The 18017-nt window shown below is 38.2% G+C and overlaps 1 protein-coding gene and 1 pseudogene across 4 annotated transcripts in view; one reads left to right on the top strand and one right to left on the bottom strand.

The window, feature by feature from the left end:
- scaper (S-phase cyclin A-associated protein in the ER) overlaps positions 1 to 18017 on the bottom strand; it is a 321703-nt gene that overhangs the window by 100851 nt on the left and 202835 nt on the right. The window lies entirely within an intron of this gene.
- Positions 775 to 1090, top strand: LOC140458586 (large ribosomal subunit protein eL36 pseudogene; annotated as a pseudogene).

Below are 18017 nucleotides of genomic sequence, written 5' to 3'. Positions count from 1 at the left end.
TTATCTAATTCATTATTCCTGATTGTAGGAAGAAAACTATTGCCACATAAACATGTTAAAGTGATACCGTTGCAGGGAAGAAGATGTAAGGAGCAAATGTGTTAGGGGATAGGAGTAGCAGAGGATGACAGAGACAGTGACAGTAAGTAGATAGTTTATGAAATGAATGTCTTAAAATTTGACTAGTCCATACAAAAATACTAAGACAGTTAGGGACTGTATTCTCAAATTGATAAGAATGAAAATGGGAAGATCTAGTAAAATTACTTAGGAAGTGTAAGGAAATCTGTAAAGATACACTTGAATTTACTATGTTAGCTGGACATAAATGTGCCCATTGAAGAATCAGTATTGTTAAAACAGCATTCTTATTTGTTGAGCCCAGAGAAACAAATTCAGGGAGAAACATAGATTCAGTACAGGCTTAGAATCACATGATTGAATCTAGCCAAAGCAGCTGGCGTTCATTGGGAGTGCTAATTTTGAAGTTGAATGGACCAACTAAATCTTGCAGACCATAAAGGTAAATGCCTTCACAAATACAGATTCCTACCTAATTTCTCAGTTAGAAGATTGTATCGAGTTGGCAGTGCCTCATTTCTTTTTAAAACTGATCCATCCAAAGGTTACTGGCATGGATTGCTAACATCAAGGGCTGAGGAGTTATTTATCTTTCATATAAACCATTTGATATGGCAATCATGAGTCATGACACTTGGGTTTAAAAATGAATCAAGTCACTTTCCTTACCGACGCCACAAGTGAACCAGAGAAATGGCAATCCGATATCCTATGACAGTTGGCCTGTGCAAAGGTTACTCTGTTAGCAAGAACGAGGCTGGTCCAAGACAGTGTCGGTGAAGAGGGCATCTAACTAAACACATCACGTTTATCAGTGATCTGATCCGTGAGGTCTGTGGCTTTGCTCCCCATGAAAAGCGTGCAATGGAGTTGCTGAAAGTCTCTAAAGACAAGTGTGCACTCAAATTCATCAAAAAGAGCTGGTACTCACATCTGTGCGAAGAGGAAGTGTGAAGAACTCAGCAATGTGCTGGCAGCAATGAGAAAGGCAGCCGCAAAGAAAGATTAATTGTAACAACTTTGTACAGATTAGAGTTCTTAAGTTAAAAAAAATCAAGTCAGAGTTGAAATACCGAACTGCATAGTTTATTCAGACGATGCTGTAATGTATAGTAACACCTCGGATAAACATTTAAACAATTAGAAGTCACGTCTCAGCAACTACAATTAGTTGGCTTAGTGATAAATCTGGCCAAAAGTGAATTTGCAGTAGTAAGTGTAACTTACCTAGGATATACTATAAGACAAAGACAAGTGTTGCCAAGAACAGCAAAAGAGATATAGCAAATAGAATTTCCTGTTCCTAAAACTGGATGGGAAATTGAGTTTTTTAAGAAGTGCATGGATTTTATAGGAAATTTGTATAATATCAGTACATAACTGTACCCTTAACAAATCTGTTATAGAAACAGATAAGGAGAATGATAATCAGCCTTTGAAAAGCTGCAAGCAATCGAAATAAACATACTGGCATTGGCTGCTTTTAAAATGACAATAGATTCTTGTAATTTGTGGGCAGACATTGTCTTATTGCAAGAAGATTAGTCCTGAGTTGGGAAACCTTTGGGGCACTTTTCCAAGAAATTAAACCAATGTGAGAGGAAGTTATCTACTGTAGAAAATAAAACTTTGGGGTTATTAATGGCTCTTCAATGGTTTGAAGTCTATGTCTGACGTGGGTGCAATGGAACATTAATCTATTAATGCCAGAATTTGCTGGCATTCAGGGAAAAGTTTAAAACTCAAAATGCAAGACTATTCAGGTTGAGTCTATGGATACAACCATTCAATGTAAAGATGGATTGCATTCTGAGGTTTGCAGATGCCTTCTCTCAATGTAAGATGTTGAAGTAAGGGTTAAGAGATGTTAAGAGACTTGAATAAGAAGGCGGAGTAAGAATGATTGGATATAAGTCTTGTTTTCTTCTTGTCTGAATGTAACATACCTTGTGATGAAATGAATTTTTAAAACTGAATTTCAGATTTACCAAGGGTGAAGACATACAAGGATCACATACTTTTTTTTTCCTTTACAGTCAGATTATACCACTTTAAAACAAGGAGACTGTGCAAATTCATGGTTGCAGTTTTAAACATGTTTACCAGAACACAGAGTTATACACAGTGTATAACGGAGTATAGTGACAGCAAAAAGAGATGCCACAGAGTTGACAGGTTCTGAACTAAAGGGGATAATTGCTTGAAAAGAACATTAAACAATATCATCTTGAATGACTCTTGACTAAGTCATCATGGCTTGTATGGACCTAGTACATGAAACAAGTACCTAGCCTGAAAGAGAAATAATTGTGTGGAGGTATCATAAAGTCTATTACCATTAACAGCTAGCTGTCTTCCACTTGTCTTTCTCTGTAAATTCCCCATTGAAGGGAGAATAAAATACCTTCAAAAGATAGTGAAACTGACCCTGATGAAATGCATCCCAGGGTACTAAAAGAAATAGCTGGAGTAATAGCAAATGCACTTGTGGTAATTTTCCAAAATTCCCTGGTTTCTGGGGCAATTCCAGCAGATTGGAAAATAGCAAATGTGATGAAACTGTTTTAAAAAGGAAGTAGACAAAAGATGGGGAATTATAGACAGGTTAGCTTAACCTCTGTAGTGGGGAAAATACTTGAGTCTATTATCAAGGAAGACATAGCAAGGCATCTAGCTAGAAATTGTCCTGTTTGGCAGACGCAGCATGGGTTCACGAAGAGCAGGTCATGATTCACTAATCTATCGGAATTCTACGAAGACATTACGAACATGGTGGACAATGACGACCCAGTAGATGTGGTGTACCTAGATTTCCAAAAGGCGTTCAACAAAGTGCCGCACAAAAGGCTGCTGCGTAAGGCAAAGATGCATGGCGTTCTGGGCAATGTATTAGCATGGATAAATGATTGGTTAACTAACAGGAAGAAAAGACTGGGGATAAACGACTGCTTTTCTGGTTGGCAATCAGTGACTAGTGGTGTGCCTCAGGGATCAGTGTTGGGACTGTAATTATTAACAATTTACATAGATGATTTCAAGTTGGGACCATCTGTAATGTGTGAAAGTTTGCAGATGACACAAAGATTAGTAGTAGAGCTAAGTGTGTAGAGGACTGTGAAACTTTGCAAAGAGACATAGATAGTTTAAGTGAGTGGGCAAAGGGCTGGCAGATGGAGCCATTTCCATGATCAGTTAAGAGTGAACAACAATGATATAGGTCTGCAGTCACATGTCCATTAGAACAGGCAAGACTGGCAGATAGTTAAATAATAGCCGTTAAGAACAGCAGTGTTATAGTAATAAGAAGTTATAGTTCAACAAGAGTTATGGCCACCATGACTGAGGCTAGTTTTTAATTCCAGATTTTATTAACTGAATTTAAATTCCATCAGCTGCTATAGTGGGATTTGGACCCATGCTTCCAATGCATTAACCTGGGCTGCTGGATTACTAATCCAGCAATATTACCAATGTGTTACCACCTTCCCAAGTTTATCAAGTTTGGGAAACAATGGCTCTCGCAATAGTAAATCACTGCACTTCTATATACAGGTCATTCTGCTATATTGGGGGACATTATTTTTATAGCATGATCTTTTAAAGTGTATACTGGTTGTAACCCGTGTCTGGCCCCATCAGTTTAAATACTAATATGTGATTTTTTTTATAACGTGGGGTTGCACGAGAATGGAACTACCGCGTTAAAGCAGAACCGACTGTATACAATTCATTGAACATGGAATGCTTGTTTATTTTCTGAAAAAAAATGAAACAAAGTGTCTTTTTTGTTATTTGGTTTTGATACAAATGCAGAGTCGCAAGACCAGTCTATTGATTGATCATTGAGTCTTTGAGTCTCACTGCCTGATGGGCACTCTGTAATTACAAAGCTGAAACACAAATCTGTTAAATTAGAAGCTTCTATCTGACTGAGAAAACTTTAAGCCAGTCCATGCCTAACAACCTACTCTGAAAACTCTGCTCACATTTGACAGCAGTGACAAATTCCATCACAACAGCTGAGACAATCCATAACAGTCTTAAACAATGAATATTCCAAATAAACATGGCAGAAAAGTGCAGATTACAGAGTGACATGTTTCAAATAATGCAAGTATTGTTTAGGTTTACACAGGCAAACTGTTTCCAGTAGTTATTGAGCACCAACTTTAGAGTCAAAAGTATGACTGTCTGATCCGTATGGCTTTATGCAGCACTCTGCAATGCCTATGTGCAAGAGACCAACAAGGGAAGTCATGCAGGAGCTTTTAAACCTGCAACAGAGTAGCTAATTAAGGTAAAATTCACAGACAACATGGCAATTTAATAATACTATGACAGCTTCCTCAAACTTCAAAGATAGAGAGCATTTAGAATGATCTGATCTCATGAGTATCATGCTTTTGGTAATAAATGCTAAATGTTTAAACATGACAAATGACATGTACAGGACTACATGTGATTGGAAAAGACACAAGGAAACTCTCACCATTCCTTGCATGCTTGAAGTTAAACACACAACTGCTTACTACTGTCCTATTTGAAGCAAGTAAATGTTGAGAGTCTTAAGTGTGTTATTTTTTAGTATTTTTTAAAATTACTCCGCATTTAGGTTGACTGAATTTCCGATTAACTGAAAGACTTATACAAGCATTGCCATGTACATCACATTCCCTGTGTTACTCTGAAATGTAATCAAATCATTTTTAATTGAATTGGAAGTTTTTAGGTATAGCAATATCATGGCAAATATTGAAGTGCACAGACAAAATATACATTGATAAAATCAAATTCATACTGCTTATATGGTAGAACATCTTGCTCCCTCTTTTCCTCTGCCATTGACACAAGTAAGCTTTCTACAGGTCAAAGCCTATTAATGAAATAAAGCTTTTGCATAAACATAATGGATCAAATAAGGGTCAAATCTGAATACAATTGCTGTGATCTTTAAATTGCCAAGTTTTAAAGGGTTGCTCCACAGCTGCCACCATTACTTAAAGGTTTCTACATCCGCAGTGTGTTCCCAGCTGGCTTTAAACTGGTGAAATACTAGTTCTGCCCAGAGGGACCAATCCTGCCATTACTGATCATCATGTTTTCTGTCTCTCACCAAATGTACTAAAGATCATTGGAAAAATAATGAGCAAACTCTGTTCAAGTGCTGTTATGGTTTCATTGTCATAGAAAGTGAATAGGTTAGTAGCTACCCATGTCTATATATTGACCTTCATTAATTACGGGAATTTATATGTACTTTGGATAAAGGGGAAAGCAGTGTATAGCTCAGAGGCCTATTGAACAGGTGCCACCATGTCTTGGTTGCAGGCTGGAATCAAACGAATCCCGTATTTGGATTCTATCATGAAGCTAGACCCAATAACAGCAAGACTTGGAAGCAACACTTCATTGACAGCCTAGTAAATGCAGACATCTCAGAGGGCAACATCTATAACCTCGCAATTTTTAATTCCCAAGATGTTACAGTATTAGGAAAGCTAAGAAATGAATTGCACAGTCAGATTCAGCAATGTTTACAAAATTGTGATCTTCAAAGAGCTGTACAGCATGGAAACAGGCCCTTTAGTTCAACCTATTCATGCTGACCAAATATCCTAAATTAATCTCGTTCCATTTGCCAGCACTTGGCCGATACCCCTCTTAGCCCTTCCTACTCATACACCCATCCAGATGCTTTTTAAATGTTATAGTTGTATTAGCCTCCACCACTTCCTCTGGGAGCTTGTTTGATACATGTACCACCTTCTGCATTAAAAAATTGCTCCTTCGGTCCCTTTTAAATCATCCCCTCTCACCCCAAACCTATGCCCTCTAGTTTTGGACTCCCTCATCTGGGGAAAAACACCTTGGCTACTCATCCTATCCACATCCCTCATGATTTTATAAATCTCTATAAACATCACCCCTCAGCCTCTGATGGTCCAGGGAAAATAGCCCCAGCTTATTCAGCCTCTCTATAGCTCAAACCTACTGCACAACCCCTCCCCAAAGAAAACTTGGCAATATCCTTGTAAATCTTTTCTGAACGCTATAGCAAGGAGGCCAGAATTTCACTTTTCTGTTTTGGGATATCCACTGCTAATATTAATGCACTCACCCCAAGGATCCTGTGCATTTGTGAAGACACTGTGACATTTCCAGAAATGGTACAAAATAATGAATTCATGAGCCTCTGTGCTCGCATTGCTTTCCATATCCAATCTAGCAATCTACAGTACTCACTTTAGGATCTTTTAGAATCACATGAATCTCAGATTAAAACTCTGCATTTTGAAACATACACTAAAGCAGAAATATATTAAAATACAGCTATTTAAATTGTATTTTTCTTGTTTCAAGAAATAAGCAATATAAGTCAATGGTCCAGTGCAACTCAGACTATGCAGGATAGATGCAGGGAGGATGTTTCTCCCGACTGAGATGAGGATGTGTTTCTTCACTCAGAAGGTAATCAAGCTGTGGAATTTGTGACCACAGAAGGCTGTGGAGGCTCAGTCACTGAGTATATTCAACAAAAAAATGAATAACATTTTAGATATTAAAGGCAACAAAGGGTAAGGAGAGAAAGTGGGAATATGGCTTTGAGATAGAGGATAAGTCATGATCGTATTAAATGGTGCAGCAGGCTCAAAGGGCTGAATGGCCTACTCTTGCTCCTAGTTTCTGTGAAGAAAATGTTGACAAACACTGACAAACAGTTTCAATTGTTAAATCTTTTCCAAATGGAGTAGTAATTAAAGGACCTCCTTAATATTATACTAAATTATAAAACTGTTCGGCATTATGAGTGTTTCACAAAAGTTTTCATGAAAACAAGTATTTATTTACAAGTCACAAACAGACGTGGTGAACTTTGTATCATTTAAAGCATTTCTTCTGTTCATACACTCTTCCCCGATGAGATTGTCAGCTATTTAGGGTCTGCATTCATGGGGGCCAAATCTATCACAACCTTCACCAAGTATGCTTCTGACTGCCTGCAGAAACACTTTTACATTATTTTTCAGACTCCCCAGAATGTTATTTATGTAATCATTAGAGACAAACTGAATAGAGCTTGAGGCTGATTGGACATTTGGTGGGAAAAGACACAAACTCTCCCTGAATAACAATAGAATTGATATTAATACTTTGAGAAGCATGTTATTTACTCTGCCTAATCAGAGATATCTGACACATTTTGAAAACAAATTAAAGTATTGCACTTATATAGTTCATCATGTCATTGGGATGTCCCAAAGCATTTTACAGTCAATGTAATATTTTATTTCAAAATAATTGTAATGAGCATAGTCAAAATTATTGTGTGTCCAGGGAACAATAATAAAAACAGGGATAAACAGATAACTTAAGCACTTATCAACATCAAATATATCCTATGATGTGCATGATACAAATTCCTTAAAAACCACTGAAAGGTAGCTTGATAAAGCAAAAGACTATTTTCATGCTAGAAGACATTAAAAAACTTGCCATTGAGGTTGAATGTCAAAGACAGCAGGATTCTTAGGCGCAGACTGTGAAAGTTATCTAAGTCCCCTAATTATGTCGCCTTGTGACTAACTCTAGATATGGGAGATGAGTTACTGGTGCTTTTTACAGTGATTTCTGAAGACAACACATCAATAACTGAAAAAGTCATTAGCCTACTCTCTCGATGAAAGGAACTTTTGGTTGCAGAGTTCTAAATTAGCAGTTAATGGCTGCACAAAAGTACACTAAAAACTTGTTAATTACTGAACTCATTTTATCAAAGCATGTTACATAATTAAAACCCTGTAATCATCTTTACTGTTTGGTACATAGTTTCTTATGTATTAAATAATGTAACTGCATGTTACACAATTAACTGAAATGTTACATGGTTGTAAAAGATCCATTGCCATGTCTTGCTTTCTTGCTGATTTTGGACTGCCATTAATGTAATAGAAATGAACACAATATATTGTATGCTGTTTTGTAATAAGGATTTATCCTTTTAAGACCACAGGCTCAGGATTAATCTTCTGAGCTGCTCCATGCTTCGGGATTTCAGGCGTGAGATGTGGATAATAAACCATGTAAACTCCTTGTCCTATTTGTATGGCTTAACCTCATAAGAGGCTGTAAACTGAGCCCCAAAGTGACAGAAATGAGCCCTATTTTCTACAAATGCTTATCAAACATGACTAATAATTTCACCTATGAAAGAGACAACTATCTGTTGATGGGTCTTCACTTAACAACTGCTGCACCACATCACACCCCCAAAAAGAAAATTTCTGAATTCTTAGCATGTGCCAAGACCGTACTGCAGGGTCACATCGCTGTCAACAGTAAGAAGATCACAAGCTGGAAGAAACAATCTACATCAAGGTCGCGATTATGCTTAATTGGCAGAAGGAGTACTCAGAATATTTTGCATATAGTTTAACAATTTGCATATGGTCTACATAAAATCAACACCCACCAGATTCCTTCAAAAAGGACTTCTGTTGTGATGAATTCACAGTACTTTCAAGTGCTTTGTTCTTTATGTTTATATTTTTTAATTCTTTAGATTTAAGTGAATCATGTTGAAAGATATCAAGGGTCCTGGGAGATAGGAATTATGAGGAGTGTCAAGGATTTGAATGGATTTGGAATAAAACCCTTTGATTATCTTCTGCTAAAAGCACTTGCTGAATGAAAAAAGTTGTAACTTGTGTAATCAATTTATTTTGTCCATCAAAAACACCTTAGTAACCCTGAAGGGTAGGAATTAGAATGTATTTTCCAAGTTTAAAGTGTGCATGATGCTAACTAATTTAGTGGGATTACCTGCATCCAAACTGCAACTAAATGCTAAGTTTTACAGACCCCCTTTTGCAAAGGTGCCTCAGGCAACTGCCTAGAATAGACATTAGGCCTGATTTTGATTCTCGAAGCATGATGAACTTTATAACTTTAACGAAATTCTGCTTTCTAAACAATTTATGAAAACCAAAGAACTCAGAAGGTGAACTGAGATGTCAGAATGCCCTCTGACATGCCACAAGATTGAAGGCAGCTGTTCTGCAAGGTCTTCAGACACTGTGGGAACATTGGAAAGCTGTTTTAGCATCAAAAACAGAGAGGGAAGGATGGAAATTTACAGAAAAATCTGGTATTACCAGCAGCCAGAAGGTCTGTTTAAGATGAGAAAAGTTTGGTGGGGCAAGAGTCTCCAATTACTCATGAAAGATAATTACAGATGTACTGTACTCCAAGACACAGTTAATCCTGTGTTTTGGGTGTCATCAGGCATTGTTTGTGAAAGTGGCATTATTGTTACAGTAACTTTTACTGAATATTTAGTACAAAAGAAAAGCACAGTTGATGGCAAAGGGAGTAAAATCCTGAACAACAAAATGTGTTTGTGACAAGCACAGCAGTGCAAGCCCTTCTATATACATCATTCCCCTACCCACTACTGAGTTTCAAATACCTGCACATGGAACCAGAATGACAAGTGTGTTGTCCCAACTCCCCACTCATTACAATCCCCTCCATGTAATCTCACGGCTCAACTCACAAACTTGTCTCATGACTGTTACTAGAGGTAGGATATATGACTCGAAGTTTGTTACCCACACTGCATAAGCTTCCTGAAAATGGGCCAGATAAAGTGATATTCAGATTTACCCCAGCTAGATATAAAGAAATAGACTTGGTAAAGAGAAGCAGATATAAATATTATTTGTAATGACAGTTTAGCAAAATGAAGCTTGGAATTTGATGAAGTAGTGAAGAAGCTTCTATCGTTTATGCCATTTCTCAAAAGTTTATTTATATGAATATTAAAATATTGATGCTCCTTCTAATAATGCACAGATCCACCTATTAGTAGCACAGTAACTAGCCTACGTGTATCATTTACAGGAAGTCTTCTGAAAGAATTCAAAGAGATGTTTGCAAAGTGTGTGATGTAATAACAAATAGTAGAAAACATTTTCAGAACGTGCAGTGTTTCCAAAAACACGGGATTGAAATATATTATGACATCACCTCACTATTTATGGCCCAAAACTCTTCAGAAAATGCCAGGCGTTCAGTTAAATATGGTTTCTAGTTCTATTAGGTTGGTGCAACACAGTGAAGCCATGGGTACAAATCCCAGGTGGAAATTGATGGGTTGCAGGTGCAAGTTTTAGACAGTGAGAGCACGTTTGCTGCCCCAACTGAGTAACATTCTTGTTTGCTCAAATTAAGCAAAATTAACAGTATTAGAGTAACAGGAACACTGAAAAGTTTCAAGAACTTCACCTTGGCAGTACAGTGAAGATGAATTTCTCTAGCTACATCACCTGGACCACTGGAATGTGCATATACGGTAGGTCCTATAAGTTGAAATCTACACTACATTAATCACCTTCAGTGGAGGACTTAAATGAAACATTGGCTCACAGCCTTTCACTGAATTGTGCACAGCAATTAACAACTAGAAGACTCAGACATCTTGTAATTAGACACTAACCATAGATCTGGAGGACAGTAACAAACTTTGTCTTGATTGAAGCACATTTTGTTTTTATATTGCCTGTCTGTGATTGTGTTTACTTTCAGTTGAATTCCAGAACTCCCCTGAGTTTTTTTTAAAGATATCTTCAATTAGTTCTGGATTACTTCATCTTTCCTTTGGAAGTGAAAAATGTGACGAGTATGCATATTCATCTGGTGTGTGAATCATCATCACATGATTGGGATCCTTCCATTCTCTCTTCTCAGTCTGCTTGGTCCAGTGATACAGCAGACTAAGGTACTCCTGAATCTTTCTAGGTTTATGCATAGATTTAACAAAATATTTATATGCTTTCTGGTGACATACAGCTCCGTCTAGTAAAGAGGTACCAACATACGATACCCTGTACTCAGAAGTTCTGCATACAGAGGGTGTCTTCATCTTTTGAATTCCTTGACTTATTCTCAAAGGAAAGTTCAACTTGAAGAGGTAGAAAGAGATTAGGTGGCATGCATCATGTGCAATTTATGCTTGCGATTTAATGAAAAAAAAATCCACCATTAGAGAGATCGTACTCACTCAAATCTTCAGTCTGAGTTAGGTGGCATGATACTTGGTGAACTACAAATGCTCTATAATTTAATCTTTCTCCTTTCCTTATATAACTTTAGCAAACATCCCAAAGCACTTCAGCAGGAACGTTAGAACTTAGGAAACCAGACCCTCTGACTAACACCTAGCCACTCAAGGATGCTAATAAAAGTGCTCAAACAAGTATGTTTTAGAGTGTCTTAGGGAAAGTCAGAGAGACCTGAGGTTTAGACAGTTGAAAACATTGCTACTAATGTTGAAATGACAAAAAACGAGGATGTGTAATATGTCAGAATTTGAAAAGCACAGAGACTTCAAACAGTTGTAGGACTGGAAGATGTTAGAGATGGGAAAGGGCAAGGCGACAGAAAATTAAACATTTAATAAGCTGTGTTTTTATATCAGTTTTGTGCAGTTCCAAATAAATATCTGTTGCAAATTCACAGTGAGGCCAAAATGAAGTTGCTGAATATGTTAAGATTGCGACTGGGAATACCTGGGAATTAAAATAAAATATTCCTAGCTGTTGATCTTAGTGAATCCTGCAATTTTATCAGCTGTGTGAAACCTGTGAAGAAGGAGCCAGCTGCACTAACACGGCATGCAGCCAATATAAAAGCTGCTACTGAAGCAATATTTCAGGAATTAAGAAGCACACCACTTAGGCTGATTAATACAGTTGCTTTAAAACATTTAGTGAAGTGAGGAAAAGCAAACTCCAGAAGTACTTCCCCATCTATTAGGATTAAGAGCCATGGGGGAGGTTTCCAGCAGCTGCAACTACAGCTTGTGGAGCCCAGGGCAGGTCTAGAGAAGTGCACTAAACATTATTTACAATTCCCTGTTGTTAGCATTCTAACAAAAATAAAAGGTACTTCATCCTATTTTATTCCAGTCAACACTTTGACAAAGAAATTAAAAGATGAAGAAGCCACAGCATTGGTACCTACTCAAGCTGCTACAGCATGCTGAGCAAGGAAAAAGAAAATTCTGTAGAACTAATCTTCATTTTAAGACTAGCATAAGGGAATTTTCTGTTATGCTAAAGACCAACAACCTAAAGCACAAATAAAAGCAAAATAATGTCAATGCTGGAAATCTGAAATAAACAGAAAATGCTGGAGAAACTCACCAGGTCTGGTAGCATCTGTGGAGAGAGAAACAGAATTAAAGTTGAGTCTGCTAAGACTTCTCTTCAGAACCTAAAGCATGAACCTGTTTACTAGTGTACTGACTGCTGCTCTGATGACCATAAAGACATAGGAGCAAATATTAGATCATTCTGCCCAGCCATTCAATCATGGCTGATAAGTTTCTCAACTCCATTCTCCCACTTTCTCCCTGTAACTCTTGAAAATGGTGGGCCTTTCTGCCTCGGCTAGAGTCAGCTTTGTTTCTTTGCTCATCCTGTTGGCTAGCTAGCTATACTGTGCAGTAGAATTATGCAAATAGTGTAAAATTTAATGTCTGTACCAGACTGGTGGTCCATGGAGGCCTGCTGCCATGTCCTGCCCCAAGCTTAATGTAGAGTGATGTACCTCACGCTATGCAACCATTTGTCTCTCACGAACAAAGAGGTATGTCTGCAGCCCATTATGGACTATGGCTAATTACCTGATTCCTGCAATGCACGAAGAGACATACAAGAATGAAAGTCGAGTGTACTAGCTCAAAACTGATGAAAATCAAAAGCAGAAAACCTAAGAATGTACTAATGAAACAGAAACCTACAACAATTTAGAGATCTTCTAATGCAGTTCTTTCAGTTGTGCAAGTCAATGTAAAGAAAATTATAATGTATTCACCTGAACAAGGGGACTGAATTGAAAGGGAGATCTCTTTAAGGAATACACCAGCACCATGCAAGGACACATGTGAGAGAGTAGCAAATTCAAATGATCAAACGGTAAGGATGACCAGTCATTCTGCTTGTTGCAACAAGCAAGAACAGTTTTGATCTCCCACTGAAGAATCCTGGAAACATGGAATACTGCCAGCGTGCCTTTATGATTGCTAGCTGTGTGTACTGAAGCTTAATTTTTTTTCCTTTTTGTTGACAAACTGAACTGAAATCCAAATATCCATCAGTTAATTTGAAACATTAATTTCATATTCCTTATTTGTCCTAACATACTCTGTCACCTTTTCAGAACTCAAGGTGGAAAAAGGAGAATTTTGGCTGTTGAGGGTTTAATTTATGAAACAGAAAATAAACATCAATACTACTAGTGGATCAGGCTCATTGGCAGGGACCAATTTTTCTTTATATACCAGGTAACACTGCAGCCATGTAGACAATGAGCTTGCCATAGGGTCAATCATTCCTTTCCTCAGATGTTGAAAGCTGCATTGGTGTACTGGAAGTAATGCTATATTTCATTGTTGACGTCTGCCCTCACAGGATAAGGTTCCCAAGTTGAGATTTCTCTATGTCTTTGTAACTGTTACAGAGCCCAAACACAATGAATTACTGTTACAATTATAGGCAAAAGATTTCCAACCCCTTTGCATTAGTTTCACTGATGACCTATAATTGAGTCTTTTTTATAAAAAGTGGGGTACCTACATTCAAATATAAATTATACAAATTTCTGGTGTCAATGGTCCAATCCTGTCTCTCCAAACAGGGAAGGAGGAGAGAGGGCATAGATCTTCTAACAGTGGTGGAAGCACTGGCGACACCCAATGGCTCCCTTCCCAGGAAGACCCAAGTATGAACATAATTGTGGAAGTAAGGCAGTCAGTTGAGTCAAACAATCACCCAGATTGCCAGCTGCCTAGGACTGTGGGTAGCCATGTTGCCCAGGCCCAAGGGCAGTCTTATGAGATTCTCCAATCTGCCCACTTCTCGCCACCTATTTTTGGATGAGACTGAAGTACAGCTAAACTTTTAGGGGCAGAGACACAAATAGTAGAAGAATAGCTAAAATCTCTCACACTCCAAGAGAAACACAGATGCATACATCCAGGCCACAGAAATGATAACTGGCCTAGGAGTCTCAAAACTGTTTAAAAATAACTGTATGCTACATTCTACATGCGAAATCCCCAAACGGATACAGATTTACAAAGGGCTTTAAAACAAAAGATCAGGTCTGTTTTGATGGGGCATTTTAATATTCCTGGAATTCAGTGACACAATGCTTGACATTTCATTGTGATCGGAAGTGCACCTGAAAAATTTATTGACTCAACATGCTAATAAGCTCAATTCTTCTACCTCAGCGGAAGCACTTTCAAACTTTAAAGTTCTAACAGTACATGCAATAAACAATCTAAATGAGTGTTTATTAGCTCTATAAAATAGATTACTGTCATGTATAGATGAAGCACAGGCTGACTTCAAAAACCTCATCAATCTCACATCTTTAGTCAAAGACACAAGTTGCTGAGTGAATTAAGCTCACATGACTAAGCAAGAAGCCTTTGCATCAAATATTGCTCTCAAAATTAAAATATAAACTGTTACTTTGACAACAGCAAATGTAAATCAGTTACTTGCATACACAATTCATGGAATCAAGTTGCTCAATTCATTTCAGTTAGAAGTTTCACACATATCTATTGATGGCAGAGAATGAAAGATCTGAGTTATCCTTCTAAAGATAATTACATGCTATTTTAGAAGCATCAGTTGGATGGACCAAACAGTCTCTATTATTTTTATGCATCGTTGCTTTCCAGATTTTCCCATATGCTGCTCAGAGAGGGAAGACCTGTTCCTCAGGCTTACAGCAATGTGTCCTTTATGTCTATTGCTAGCAATGCAAACCAATGCCCAGGCAGGATTAACCCACCATAATTCCTTCCTGCCCTAGATACTTACACTGTGCACTTCAAGATGTGAGGTTCAGGTATGACTATAACAGAAGAGCAAGAGGACTCATCATGAGGACTTTGAATGCTGAAATAATGGAGATGGGCTTTCTCTAGAAAATTTAAAATGATCTGATCGAGGTCTGTAAGATCATAGAAGAAGACATTGCCACATGTAGGAGAGAGTAAAATCAGTGGTCATAAATATAAGACAGTGTATCAGGTAATGAATTCAAGAACAAAACGTCTTTAACTGGAGAGTGGTGCGGACTAATAGCCTATGTGTATTTAAGAAGAAGCTAGATAAATGTATGAAGGAGAAAGGAATATAATGTATTCATGATAGGCTTGTGAATCATATAGAACATAAACATCTACATGGTTTAGCTGGATCTGTTCTGATAAAAGACTGTTGATCGGAAACATTAACTCTGTTTCTCTCTCTACAGGTGCGGTCAGAATTTCTGAGTATTTTCAATATTGTTTTGTGTTTCTGTGTGTGTATAAAAAATTATCCTCAACTTTCCAACTTAAGCATTTAGCTTCACTATTTGAATGCTCAGCACTACCACTGTGAGCAACACTTTTAAATAAAGATAGAGACTTTGTCTATTGTGCCTTGACCAAACCATGAAGTACCATGGAACACACACAATAATGTGCCTGACATGAATAAGGTGATTTGGTGGGACTATTTGTAAGTGTCACTTCGAATATGAGCTTTTAAACCCTGGAAATAGAATTCTATGTACACATGCGAGACAGAGAAACTGGAGGTGGAAAAATTAGATCTGAGTAGACTGTGTTCTGAATTGGAAGCCAGTAGGAAGGACAGTGCCTGAGCTTGGGGGAATAAACCAAGGAAAAGCAGCATCACGATCTGACTTGGCTTGGATATCCACGGTAAGTTGATAATCTTTCAGTAATTCTCTGGAGTTACAGTGTCAAAAAAATATTGAATATAGTTAAGAAGCTGCTTGCATGGGGGTAGGCCAGACAAAAAAACTGTCATGTGATTTATTTGGGGTTGCCCTGACTGCTACTCAAAGTCTGAATTTCCACATATATTTTATGACACATTTAGCTTTCACTATAAATGTATTTATTTCAAAGAATCAAAAGTGAATGAAATAGGTTTCTCTATAAACCAGACAGGACTTCCACTTCATTTGTCTTACCAATGTCTTCTGCTGGTGGGCAAATCTACTCGGTCATCAGTTATTGGCAGTTCTGATCATAATCAGTGTTGTGGTAGACTAAGAATTTGACTTCATCAGAACAATGAACAAAACAAGAAGCAATTAGGACACATCAATAGTAATCTTTTAATCCTTGGGGAGCCACCAGTTACTGAAATATGATACATAGAATCTCTAGGGAAAAGACAACTATTATTACCTCGGTCTATACCCCTCATTATTTTATCAACTTCTACCAGATCGTCTCTCAACCTCCTATGTTCCAGTGCAAAAAGTCCCAGCCTATCTAATCTTTCTTTATAACTGTAACCTTCCATACCTGGCAACATCCTGGTAAATCTCTTCTGAACCCTCTCCAGCCCATTAAAATCCTTGTTATAGCTTGGCAACCAGAATTTGACACAGTATGCCAGAAGAATAATTCCTTGAAAGTAGAGTCACAGATAGATAGATAGTGAACAATGCATTTGGTATGTTTTCCTTTATTGGTCAGAGTATAGAGTATCGGAGCTGGGAGATTATGTTGTGGCTGTACAGGATGTTGGTTAGAGCAGTTTTGGAATATTGCATGCAATTCTGATCACCTTCCTATTGGAAAGATATTGAGAAACTTGAAAGGGCTCAGAAAAGATTTACAAGGATGTTGCCAAGACTGGAGGATTGGAGCTAAAGGGAGAGGCTGAATAGGCTGTGGCTGTTTTCCCTGGAGCAGAGGCTGAGGGGTGACCTTATAGAGGTCTATAAAAGCATGGATAGGATAAATAGAGAAAGTCTTTTCCCTGGGTTGAGGAGTCCAGAATCAGAGGGCATAGATTTAGGGTGAGAGGGGAAAGATATAAAAGACACCTAAGGGGCAACTTTTTCATGCAGAGCATTGCGCATTTATGGAATGAGCTGTCAGAGGAAGTAGTGGAGGCTGGTACAATTGCCACATTTAAGAGGCACCTGGATGGGTATATAAATAGGAAAGGTTTAGAGGGATATGGGCTAAGTGCTGGCAAATGGGACTAGGTTAGGTTAGGATATCTAGTTGGCATGGGCAAGTTGGACTGAAGGGTCTGTTTCCGTGCTGTATCTCTCTGTGACACTAACAGGCCTCATCAATGTCCTGTACAACTCAATATGACTTCCCAACTCTCTCACTCAAAGGACTGAGGAATGAAAACAAGTATGCCAAATGCCTTTTTCACCACCCTGTTGTGCCCCTGTTCAAAAAAGGGAATAGGGATAACCCCGGGAATTACAGGCCAGTTAGTCTTACTTCTGTGGTAGGCAAAGTAATGGAAAGGGTACTGAGGGATAGGATTTACGAGTATCTGGAAAGACACTGCTTGATTAGGGACAGCCAGCACGGATTTGTGAAGGGTAGGTCTTGCCTTACAAGTCTTATTGAATTCTTCGAGGAGGTGACCAAGCATGTGGATGAGGGTAGAGCAGTGGATGTAGTGTACATGGATTTTAGTAAGGCATTTGATAAGGTTCCCCATGGTAGGCTTATGCGGAAAGTCAGGAGGCATGGGATAGAGGGAAATTTGGCCAATTGGATAGAAAACTGGCTAACCGGTCGAAGTCAGAGAGTGGTGGTAGATGGTAAATATTCAGCATGGAGTCCAGTTACAAGTGGAGTTCCGCAGGGATCAGTTCTGGGTCCTCTGCTGTTTGTAATTTTTATTAATGACTTAGAGGAGGGAGTCGAAGGGTGGGTCAGTAAATTTGCAGATGATACAAAGATAGGTGGAGTTGTGGACAGTGAGGAGGGCTGTTGTCGGCTGCAGAGGGACTTAGATATGATGCAGAGCTGGGCTGAGGAGTGGCAGATGGAGTTCAACCCTGCCAAGTGTGAGGTTGTC

Source organism: Chiloscyllium punctatum, chromosome 33 (genome assembly GCF_047496795.1).
Source record: "Chiloscyllium punctatum isolate Juve2018m chromosome 33, sChiPun1.3, whole genome shotgun sequence".
Classification (NCBI taxonomy): Eukaryota; Metazoa; Chordata; class Chondrichthyes; order Orectolobiformes; family Hemiscylliidae; genus Chiloscyllium; species Chiloscyllium punctatum.
Note: the sequence above shows the minus strand (reverse complement) of the source record. Positions and strands in the feature narration are given on the sequence as shown.